Source organism: Hyperolius riggenbachi, chromosome 3 (genome assembly GCF_040937935.1).
Source record: "Hyperolius riggenbachi isolate aHypRig1 chromosome 3, aHypRig1.pri, whole genome shotgun sequence".
Taxonomy (NCBI): Eukaryota; Metazoa; Chordata; class Amphibia; order Anura; family Hyperoliidae; genus Hyperolius; species Hyperolius riggenbachi.
The window spans coordinates 39011177-39023293 of record NC_090648.1 but is presented as its reverse complement, the minus strand read 5'-3'; the positions used below and the strand labels follow the sequence as shown (position 1 = coordinate 39023293).

Below are 12117 nucleotides of genomic sequence, written 5' to 3'. Positions count from 1 at the left end.
TCATTACAATTTATGTAAATAAAAAAAAAAAACAATAACCCTGAAGTAAATCTAGGTTTCCCTTTTGCAGAAGGCTCTGAAAGGGTTAAGCTTCAGTGTTTACTGTATGGGGAGAGCTCCTGCAGTTTATACACAGCTGCTGATAAGACCTAATTAAATATTTTGATCTAATATTTTGTTCTCCTGGGAGTAATCTGTAACTCTGGGTGCTTCAAGTCTTACCCCATAGAGCCATATTAATCCATGCCATGCACTGATGAGGATCAATCAATCCAAAACAGTCTGGATGCATGTTGCATTATTGTGGCTCTGTACAATTAACAAGCTTAGCTGACACAGCATTGCATTCCAGCAGTTCTGGAGTGAGCACTGTTAAAACAGCACAGGAAAATTGGGCGCAGCTGGCGCCACCATAGGCATAATTACGGCTATAGCAGCAGTCAGAGAGTAACTTGGATGCCGTCATAAGATGGAGCGCAAATTACTTTTAAAATACTGTAATTTGGCCGCCAGCAATAGCTGGAAGCTGAATTACAGCATTCCCCACTATCCACAGCGACCTGTAGGTGGAATAGTAATTAACACCCCCGGGACTTGTGCAGGAGCAGGGTAAGCCATATATATCGGCTTTATCTTGCACCCAAATCTCCCAGCGGAATATTCATAGGTATGCTTCTGGGGGTGTGTTTAGCTTACAGGGACAACAAAAGATGATTTGCATATTCAGCAGTGATGCATTGTGGGAGACATCATATGCTCACTCCAACCTAAGTAATAGCAAATACCTTTTGTTTTAAGAAGAAACACTTTTGTTTTGCATCTAATCTTTTGAAACACAGACAGAACACAGAGAAGTAGATTTATTTAGTCAAATATGTGGAATAAAGACCTTTAATTGTGTGTTGTGCAAGAGTTTGGGTCCGCTTTAAAGAGACTCTGTAACAAAATTATGAGCCTTATTTCTTCTGTCCTATAAGTTCATATTACTGTTCTAGTGTGGTCTGTCTTACTGCAGCCTTTCCTACTTGCATTGTCTCTGTAATAAATCATATCTCCTTTCCTCTGCCGGCTGAGGCTGGAATGTGTGGAATGTGCAGCACTGCTTGCCATTGGCAGAAGCTTTACATACCCCCTCCAAGCTCTGCATGAGTCACACAGTAAGCTAGTTCTCAGCCTATGATACTCTGGTTAGAAGCCAGTCTTTTGTTTGTAAACACTGCCTAAAACTGTTATTTACAAGCCAGAATTGCAGCAGGGATGGCAGAAACAGCACAGAGGGGCACAGGAGAACATAAGGAATAGAATGGTATGCTTTTTATTGTAAGAATTCTAGAGTACAGATTCTCTTTAAAGAAAATCTGTATAGAAGAAAAGGACCGGGGGAGGGGGGGGGGGGGGGGTACTTACCACAGGAGGGGGAAGCCTCTTGATCCAATTGAGGCTACCCCATCCACCTTTGTCCCATGGTGGTCTCACTGGGCCACTCCAAACAGTGGTCATGTAAATATTTACCTTTCCAGCTCCAGCGCAGGCGCAGTAGCGGCTCCGAAATAGGTGGAAATAGCCGATCCCAGTCAGATCCGCTCTACTGCAGGGCAAGGCGCCTGCGCCAGTGATGGTCGTAATCAGCTAATTACGATTATGCAAAATTCTGTGTCAAATTTTGCATTTACGCTTATACGTAATTACGATTTGTAAATTCATTAACTTCGTATAGCGATTCGTAATTTCGCCTAAAATTTTGCGTAATTATCGTGTAATTTTGTGCCGAATTTGGCAATGAATAGCAAAGCCCCCATACATGGTAGTGACACCAAAATTGGTAGTGACACCAACATATGTTAAGGAGAATAGTGGGTACAAGTCAAAAAAAGAATTTTCCAAAAAGACCTTGTCGTTTTTGAGAAAATCGATTTTAAAATTAAAAGAAAAAGTGGTTATTAAACTAAGAAAAAAAATTGCATTTTTCTTTGCAAATCGATTTTCTCAAAAACGACAATGTCTTTTTGAAAAATTCTTTCTTTGACTTATACCCAATAATCTCCTTAACATATGTAGCAATTTTGGTAGCAATAGCATATATGGGGGCTTTGCTATTAACCGCTAAAAGTTCGCAAAATTGCGTGGAAATTATGCCAAATTATGAAATATTACTATTACATAAGAAATTAATTACGGTTTTCCCTGAAATTTCACATTACGATTATGATGCGTAAATGCAAATTTTGATGCAAAATTTTACATATGCAAAATTTCAGCCCACCACCACTGGCTTGCACCTAGGCCATAAAGCCGGCCCCACTGGGATCAGGTATTTCCGCCTGATCCGAGCCGAGAGCCGCTACTGCGCTAGAGCCGGGGAAGATATTGCAGGCACTGCTGTGCCATAGCCTGACAAATTGTTGGCTGTGGCTTAAGAGGGGCCCAGCGAGACCACCGTGGGACTTAGGGCCCTTTTCCACTAGCAGTCGCTAGCGTTCACGCTGAACACTAGCGACTGCTGAATCGCGAAAGGTAATAAATTATCGGCCATTTCCCGCCGTTTGTGGCCGCGATTTTGCTATGCTATGCACTGCATAGCAAAATCGCGGCAAATATCGCTCCGCGCCGCGATCGCGTTTCAGGCAAAAACGAATCGCGGTAGTGGAAATACCCTACCGCGATTCCTATGTTATTTAGCAAACCCTAGCGATTGTAAAATCGCTAGCGGTTTGCGATTTTGCGATTCCGCTAGCGCAAACGCGCTAGTGGAAAAGGGCCCTGAGGAGGATGGAGGAAGCCTCAATCGGAACCAGAGGCTTCTCCCTCCCGTAGGTAAGAACTCCCCAGGGGCCCTTTTTTTCGATGCAGAGTACCTTAAAGGGAATATTGCTGATTTAACTACGCCAAATTTTCGGAACAGAACATATAGAAGAAGGATCACTCGAGAGTGAGAACATTAAACTCTTTTCAGTATGGAAAATAACGAATAAGGAAGTTGTGTTCTGAGTCTGTCACTTTCTACACCAAAGTCAGTTCTTGGAATAACACAAAAGAAGAAGTGGTCAACCAAAACAAAATATGATCATCTTTAAAATGGGACTCTAATCTTTTTTTTATTATTTTAGAAATAGATGTTAAACTGATCAGCTTAAAGTAAATTGATGTCACATTCAATACAGTTTCCATTAAGGATCAGAATGCCTCAGGGGTGTTCTTACCTCCTTTCTACAGTTCACATAGAAATAAAGTCTATAGAAGAATGCCACAGTCTTTTGCCTGCCTGGACTACCTGTTATCTGGCTACAGGAGTGAATGAGGCACCCATAGCCACTCCCACATTTACACACTTTACCATACCTTAACTGGAGCAGGGATGGGTTACAGACAAGGGGCATGGCCATCTCCATGATGCCACACCCCCAACAGCACACCTGACCATACACTAACTCAAACATCAATTTTTTCTGATTTTTAATCGATTTTTACATGCGATTCTGATTTTTAGTTGGTACTGCAGGCTGTTTTTTTACTATGCTTTTTTCCTTTGATAGCATCCAGAGAAAATTGGAATTGCAAGTCAGGTTTGCAGGGAGCCTAACTGAGGCTCCCTGCACACTGCAAATCTTATTTGTGAATCTGATTTTCCCTGGATGCTATCAAAAGAAATGCAGAAAAAAATCGAAATCGCATGTAGTGTGCAGGAGGCCTGAGCAAGCTTTCCGCTGTATAGCCTTTGTCGGGCTTCATTCCTGTTTGCTTGCAAGCTGATGGAACAGACAGCTACAGTGGCTTGCAAAAGTATTCGGCCCCCTTGAAGTTTTCCACATTTTGTCACATTACTGCCACAAACATGAATCCATTTTATTGGAATTCCACATAAAAGACCAACACAAAGTGGTGTACACGTGAGAAGTGGAACGAAAATCATACATGACTCCAAACATTTTTTACAAATCAATAACTGCAAAGTGGGGTGTGCGTATATATTCAGCCCCCTGAGTCAATACTTTGTAGAACCACTTTTTGCTGCAATTACAGCTGCCAGTCTTTTAGAGTATGTCTCTACCAGCTTTGCACATCTAGAGACTGAAATCTTTGCCCATTCTTCTTTGCAAAACATCTCCAGCTCAGTCAGATTAGATGGACAGCGTTTGTGAACAGTAGTTTTGAGATTTTGCCACAGATACTCGATTATATTTAGATCTGGACTTTGACTGGGCCATTCTAACACATGGATATGTTTTGTTTTAAACCATTCCATTGTTGCCCTAGCTTTATGTTTAGGGTCGTTGTCCTGCTGGAAGGTGAACCTCCGATTAATGCAGCACTGTTGTTTCCTGCTAAGATTTTTTTTAAGAGTTTTTGTAAACAGCAATAAAGAGAACTCCATCTTGCACTATCACATGGCTTGAATGGAGGTAAGCGTGGACTACTTAGCTACAGTACAGGTAGTCCTCGGTTAACGAACGAGATAGGGACTGTTGGCTCGTTCTTAACCTGAATCCGTCCTTAAGCCGGGACTACCTGTACTGCTGCCGGTTGTAATACAGAGTAAGCGCAGCGGAAGGTAAATAGAGGACATCTTACCTATTCCATGGCTGTAGAAGGTCCCAGCGTGCTGCCTGAAAGCTACGCGGCCCGTCTTCTCCCTCCGTCCACTGTCCGCCCGGCGGCATAGTGACGCATTAGCAGGCACCGCCACTAGGGCGCTTCTCCTGATTGCATGAGAAGTAGTCCATCTCTCCATGGGGGATTTTCAGCATGGCTTTTATTCTTTATAAAGACATTCCCTGAAAAGGATTTATAAAATGATGCTGGACAGCCTTCCTGCAATAGCAACTGCCATTCACTAAGTGCTTTTGAAAGTAAACAAAACCCTGAAAATCCCCCATGAGGAAATAGGCTAGTCCAAAACCTGTTGGCTCTGTCAGATTTTTGCTAACTACTGTAAGTGACAGCAACATAGGAGAAAACAAATGTACAGCTCATGTTACTCTGGAAGAAACGTTTTATTTATATGTGTTTATACGTATTTAACATTTTACGACAATAGTGGTCCTTTAACCAACGTCTTCACAGACCAACCCCACAGGAGGATCACTTACTGCATATTGCTTTTTTTGCTTTACTCTTTGCTGCTATCTTAAAGTGTATCTGTAGGCAAAAAAAATGCCCAAAATGGGTGAGGAAAGCCTCTGAATAATCCTCCTCCACTAAGCCCATGAACTTTGGGGGTCTCAATGTTGGACCTTGCACAGTTGGTAACTGAGTGACTGGGATTCCTATTTAGAAAAGTGGGTGGAGACTACACAAGCCAATCAAAATTCACCTATTGATTTTCAAGGGGAATATTTAATTGCTGCCATTCTTGAACTGTTAATGGCACAAGTCTCAAACCTGGTACAGTTGATCATTGGGTGACTGGGGTTCAAATTCAGAAAAGGGGGTGGAGCCACAAACAGCCATTCAGATTTGTTTCATTTCAATGCAAATTATTGATGCCAAAGACCGCAAAGCTCACAAACTAGGTCATTGAGTAACTGAGTAATTGTGTGTTAGGGTTAAAAAAAAGTGGGTGGAGCCAACACCAGCCAAATACATACCCAGGCAACGCTGGGCGTCCAGCTAGTTAACCTCTTGACGACCAGCTAACGCCGATTGGCGTAAACTGGTCGTCTGCGGGTTACCATGGAAACGGCCGCTCGATCGAGCGGCCTTTCCATGTCAGTTCACGGAGGGTGTCTCCGTGAACAGCCGGAGAGCCGCCGATCGCAGCTCTCCGGCAAAATGTAAACAGGCGGGGAAGAAATCCCCGCTGTTTACATCATACGGCGCTGCTGCGCAGCAGCGCCGTAAGGCAGATCGGCGATCCCCGGCCTCTGATTGGCCGGGGATCGCCGGCATATGATAGGCTGAAGCCTATCCTTCAATGCGCAGGACGGAACTCCGTCCTGCGCATTACGGAGAGAGGGAGGGAGGGAGGTAAGGAGCGTGAGGGCAGAAATGGCTGCGGAGGGGGGCTTTGAGAAGCCCCCCCCCCCGCAAAACGCAGATGGCCGGCGGCAATCAGACCCCCCCAGCAGGACATCCCCCTAGTGGGGAAAAAAGGGGGGTAGTCTGATCGCCCTGCTGGACTCCTGATCGGTGCTGCGGGCTGTAGAGCCCACGCAGCACCGATCAGTGTAAAATCCACTGGTCGGCAAGTGGTTAAAAATAAGAATGTGAGACTGCAGGAAAGTTCTATGTACTGTTACTCCTACACACGCAATTCATTATTTGACAAGTTTATTTTCAGCTCAGATTTTGCTTTGCTTGTGAATGATTTCATTGGGGGGGGGGGGGGGGGGAGCGAACATTTGCTACAGGGATCATGGCTCGGAGTATCCCTTTAACCCATTAGCTTTTCTCTATAACAAAGTTTGTGACTTGTCAAGCGGCAGTGAGGTGATGGTATATAGTGTATATTTTTTGTAGAGCTTTTTTATTATTTCAAAACTTGCGATCAGAGGCAGTTTCTTCATTTCTTCCCAAGCTCTCCCACTCATGCTAGACTAGTCACAAAGACATAAATAAACCAGAATGTGGTAATCTTCCTGTTTCTGCTTTTTGTAGCAAAAATGGAAATAAACTGCACAGTGAAATTGTTCATTGTTGCATCAATGCATGACTGGATAAAACATTATCGTCACAAGGTAAAAGTGCAATCACCGTATATTAGGATCCCACAGAGTGTATAGGGGGCGTACTTGATTGTGCACTCCACCCAGAGTAATGTGAACTTGTATTATTGGGACTACTACTCCAGTGTATGATCTTGGCATTGTATCACTATTTACTACCTATCTGTATGTATAAAAAAAGGGCGCCAGGAACAAAGGGCCCGGCTGGATAACGAAATGGCGCCGGTGAATAACGAAATCTCAATAACGATAAACATCGTTAGCAAAATTGGTTAATGATAAATACAATTTTAAAAAAGACGGGAGTTGATAATGAAAATGTATTACAGTTAAAAATCATGACGTAATTCAACAATACAGCTTAACCCAATCTTACTCTCCTACAGAACCCTCCCCTGGTGGTGCCTAAATCAAACTACTCCCCCGGTGAAGCCTAACCCTAATCACCACCCCGGTGTTGCCTAACCCTAACCGCCCCCCAGGTGGCGCCTAACCCTTAAGGTGGTGCCTAACCCTACCACCCCCTGGTGGTGCCTAACCCTAACCCTCCCCCCCCCGTGTGTGTCAAGACACACCTGTTCAAGCAAGCTTATAATTTTCTATAAGTTCACTGCCTCATCTGCTAACCTCTTTTTCTACTACCCCAGTGTCCCCGCCCTACTACCCTCCAGAATGTAAATAGCAAGGAACCTCTACCTTGTGTTTCCCGTTTCTGTGCATTTTATCTGATGAACATCCACCAGTATTGGTGATGTTTTTCAAACTACACACCAATTGTATGTATCTGTCCCTGTGTCCCTGGCTGTCCTGATTGTATAGTATGTTGTTGAACTACTCATGTATCTATGCTCCCCATTATTGTATGTCTCAATAACGATAAACATCATTAACTAAATTGGTTAATGATAAAAATGGTTTTTAAACAGACGGAAGTTGATAACAAAAAATAAATAAATGTAAAAAAAATTGTAATGTAATTCAACAATACAGCTTAACCCAACCTTATGTTATACCACAGAAAAAGATTGACTCTTGGGTGCACACAAATCTAACACCTTTATTAAGCCCAATATAGATAAGGAATCAAAATACAACACATATTATTCAAAAACATATATAAAAACAATTAAATTGCGTAAAAGCCAGTAATTCAATAAAAATTGCTCACCCTGGTGCTTAGATCATACATATACAGACATATACACCTGGGAAGAGGCTGCGGTCCTCTGAAACCCAGATCAAAAATGCTTTTTTATGCTGTGTGCAAAAAGGATCTGGAATCAACAATTGGCAAAGTTCACAAAAATGATGCTATTATGGCCACGTCATGGACTTGCAATCCACAATACATAAGGATAGTCCACCCACTATGGAAGCAGTATATAGCATCTATTATAGTTCCCAAGCAGTATATTAGTGATGAGCATCCATAAAAGGGGAGCCAATTGCAGTCCAGACAGATGTTAGTGAAGTTATGACTGTATCGGAACCAATAGCAGTCCAAGCGTGTTACTGTGGAAGCAAAGCACAGCAGTAGCTGTAGTTGTAGAGGACCTAAATAGCAGTCCAATTGTATTGCTGTAGAAACAGAGCAGAACCCAATTGCAGTTCCCCCTTGTCTCTTGTTAATTGTTCAACAACAGAAGCATATCAACCCCAAAGAGGCTTATTTTGATATAAGCAGTTCTTAACCCATTCAGGTTCCGTCGTTTTCACGTGAGAAATGTTCACCTCCCATTCATTAGCCTATAACTTTATCACTACTTATCACAATGCACTGATCTATATCTTGTTTTTTCCGCCACCAATTAGGCTTTCTTTGGGGGGTACATTTTGCTAAGAGCCACTTTACTGTAAATGCATTTAAACAGGAAGAATAAGAAAAAAATGGAAAAATTCATTATTTCTCAGTTTTCAGCCATTATAGTTTTAAAATAATACATGCCTCCATAATTAAAACTCACGTATTGTATTTGCCCATATGTCCCGGTTATTATGTCCAGTAGAAACTACGTCCAGGAACCAAAATAGGTTAAGATAGCATAGCAAATATCCAAAAACATAAGCGAAAATGCAGATATATGCATAGATGGATTTAGGGCTGGTTCTAGCTCCAATGGGGCCTCGGGGTAAAAGTAACTTGGGGGCCCTCCTGACCACCCCTGCGGCCGCTTCCATCTCTGCGCTGCCGTAGGAAGCCTCCCCCTCAGTATAGATAGCAAGATGTTCCCCCTAAGGATTAGTTAACCCCCCAGTATATATAACCAGATGTGACCCCAGGGATTAGATAGCAACCCACCCAGTGTAGCCAGATGTTCTCCCAAAGATTATGTAGCCCCCCCCATTATATATAGCCCAAGGATTAGGTAGCCTCCTCCCAGCTCTACCCCCCATTGTCTCCCACAGTATATAAATCCAGATGCTCCTGTTTTAGTAGTCCTCCTCTCCGCATATGCAGAGCAATGGCAGCGGAAGTGACAGTATAACTCACCTTTCAGCGTCGCCAGTAACTTCTGCAAGTCTTCTCCCCATTGTACAGTTCTGTATCTCCTCGCTGACTCCTCTAGTGGTGCAGTAATGAGAGGTGCCACTAGGGAGCAGCAGAGAGAAGACACAGAACTGTGTGATGGGGAAGTCCCCGGCAGCGCTGACATGTGAGTTTGTCGCTTCCGCTCGCAATGCATAAGGACAGGACGGGGGGCATTAGGGGGGCTCCTTCCTTCTTCACCTGCCTGCAAGGCTGCCACTACTTCCCCCACCAATGGCCGTGGTACCTAGCAGCCCGGTCTGACTAATTACATATTTATATGGATTGAAATGTGACAGGCTTGGAGGGCCCCCTGGGCTCTGGGGCCTGGGGCAATTGCCCTCCTTGCCTTAATTGTAGCCCCGGCCCTGGATGGATTCATATGCAGCAGTGCTCATGAAGATGCAATAGAGTTGGTTAATAAGCGTGTATAGCCATTTGAAGAGCTCTCCATAGCAAAGGAGTATTGTGTGTCCCAATGATAAGGCAGCACATGGTCATTTGTACTAGTCCAGTACACTATATTTCAATGCACATAGTTACCAGGTCCTTGCACCGAATGTTCATCTCAGAATAGAGCTGGAAGGCATAACAAAAAGCCCGTTATGCAACTAGTTTCACCGTATCCATTGACGGCCTCTTCAGGGAAGGGCTTGTGTAATGGCGACTTAGCAAACTTCAAAACCGCCGCTTTTACGCAGCCTTACGTCTCCACCTATCAGCGTCACCGTCAGTGATTGGACAAGACGTCCAGTTTTGCGCATTGTGTGCGTACGTGTCCCACCCCACGTAACCATGGGGCCTGCAGACGTGTGCACCATGCGCTCCACAGTGGGACGTGGACAGGAAGCATAGGTCTGTGTCCCACAACATCGACATCTGAAGCCGCAGGGGGATTTCCTACATCTTTAAAAAGCATATATCTTAAAGAAACGTCTAATTTTTTAACTCTTTAAAAATTTACTAATCCAATACTATACTTTGATGCACTTTCCATACAGAAACTGTAATAATCATGGGACGAAGTTAGAACGATCTGCTGAAATGTCACTTTGGGCTTAAAAAAAAGCCCATAACAAAAAAGAATGAACCCACTACAAGTTCCATCCATAAGATCATATCCAAGTCAGCATACAAAGTCTAGTGAGAGAAAATGTGCCCAGAAAGGGGACTCAAGGAAGAGGGAAAAGAGAGAAAAAGAAAGAAAAAGAAAAAGAGAAGAAAGAAGAGAGGAGAAAAAATAGAGAAAAGAAAAAGAGGGAAGAAAGAGGGAAGAAAAAAAAGAGAAAAAGAGATACATAATAGAGATAATAAAATATAAATGATCAAAATCATAATAAAATAAAGTAATAATGTTAAAGATAACATCATAACCGTAAGAAAGGTCTATAGTGAACAGCATCATTAGGACCCTTTCCCTTAGTAGCGTCTAAAGTTAATATCCATCGTAGTTTTAATTGTAAAAGTTGTCTATCGATGTCTCCTCCCCTTTCAGGTCTATGGATTCTATCCAAACCCACAAATTTGACAAAGCTTGGGTTACCATTGTGAATCAAATTCACGTGTCTCAAGATTCTGAAATTGCATCCCCCAATATCTCTTGTGTGTTCCTTAATATGTTCTTTAAATTCTCTGTAGATCTTTCCAATATAGAAAGATCCAAATTTACACATCATCAAATACACTAAGAGCCTGATTCACAAAGTGGTGATAACTCAGTTATCACGCCTAAAAGACTTTAGGCGTGATAACCTTTGCACTAGCAAAGTTATCACCGCTTTGTGCTCTAACTCGCGCGAAGCTACCGCGCATACGCGCGTATGTGCGCGCGCAAAGTCCCATAGGGCTTAATGGGAGCTTCGCGCGAAGCGCCGGGTGCTGCGCGCCTGCGCGCTTGCGCGCGCAAAATTTTGCGCGCGGAAAATTCACGCGAGTTTCTTCTTATCATGCCTAAACTGAGTTTAGGCGTGATAAAGGGGTTTTCACTCGCGTGCAAACACTTTGCACCGCTTTGTGAATCAGGCCCTAAGTTTGCAAAGAGCAAGGAGCCAGAGACGCTTAAATCCGAACTTTGGGTGAATCCGGATAGTTGTTATCCGGATTTCACCCTGTTAATGGCAATCACCTGTGTGGGCTGGGCGGGGGGTAAATCTTACCTCTCTGACGTCTTCTTCGGGGGGGCCCTCAGCACCTCCCATGATGCGCTCCACTAGGTGGTCACATGATTACAAACACTTCCTCCTTCCGGGTTGAAGGAGGAAGTGTTTGTACTCAGGTGACAGGCATGGAACGCATTGTGGGAGGCGCACAGGGACACACCGAAGAAGACATCAGAGAGGTAAGATTGTCCCCCCCCCCCCCCCCCCCCCCCCCCCCCCCCCGCCCAGCCCGCACAGGGAACTGGGTGAAATCTGGATAAGAACTATCCGGATTCACCCAAAGTTCGGATTTGAGCAACACTGCAAGGAGCCTCTACCTTGTGTTTCCCGTTTCTGTGCATTTTATCTGATGAACATGCACCAGTATTGGTGATGTTTTTCAAACTACACACCAATTGTATGTGTCTGTACCTGTATCCCTGGTTGTCCTGATTGTATAGTATGTTGAACTGGCTCATGTATCTATGCTCCCCATTACTGTATGTCTCAATAATGATAAACATCATTAACAAAATTGGTTAACGATAAATATGTTATTTAAACAGCCGGAAGTTGATAACAAAAAATATAACACGTTAAACAAATTGTAATGTAATTCAACAATACAGCTTAAACCAGCCTTACTCTCACACAGAACCTTCCCATGGTGGTGCCTAGAACTAACCACTCCCCTGGTGAAGCCTAACCCTAACCCCCACCCCGGTGTTGCCTAACCCTAACCACCCCCCAGGTGGCGCTTAAACCTAACCACTCCCCCTGCAGAAACACC

The 12117-nt window shown here is 43.6% G+C and overlaps 1 protein-coding gene across 1 annotated transcript in view; it reads left to right on the top strand.

The window, feature by feature from the left end:
• The window catches only part of LOC137560928 (uncharacterized), a 121286-nt gene extending 110994 nt beyond the window's left edge, over nt 1–10292 (top strand). The window contains exon 11 of the mRNA XM_068272110.1: nt 10191–10292. The gene's annotated coding sequence lies outside the window, so the exon portion shown is untranslated. The remainder of the gene's footprint in view (nt 1–10190) is intronic.
• The last annotated feature ends 1825 nt before the right edge of the window (nt 10293–12117 follow it).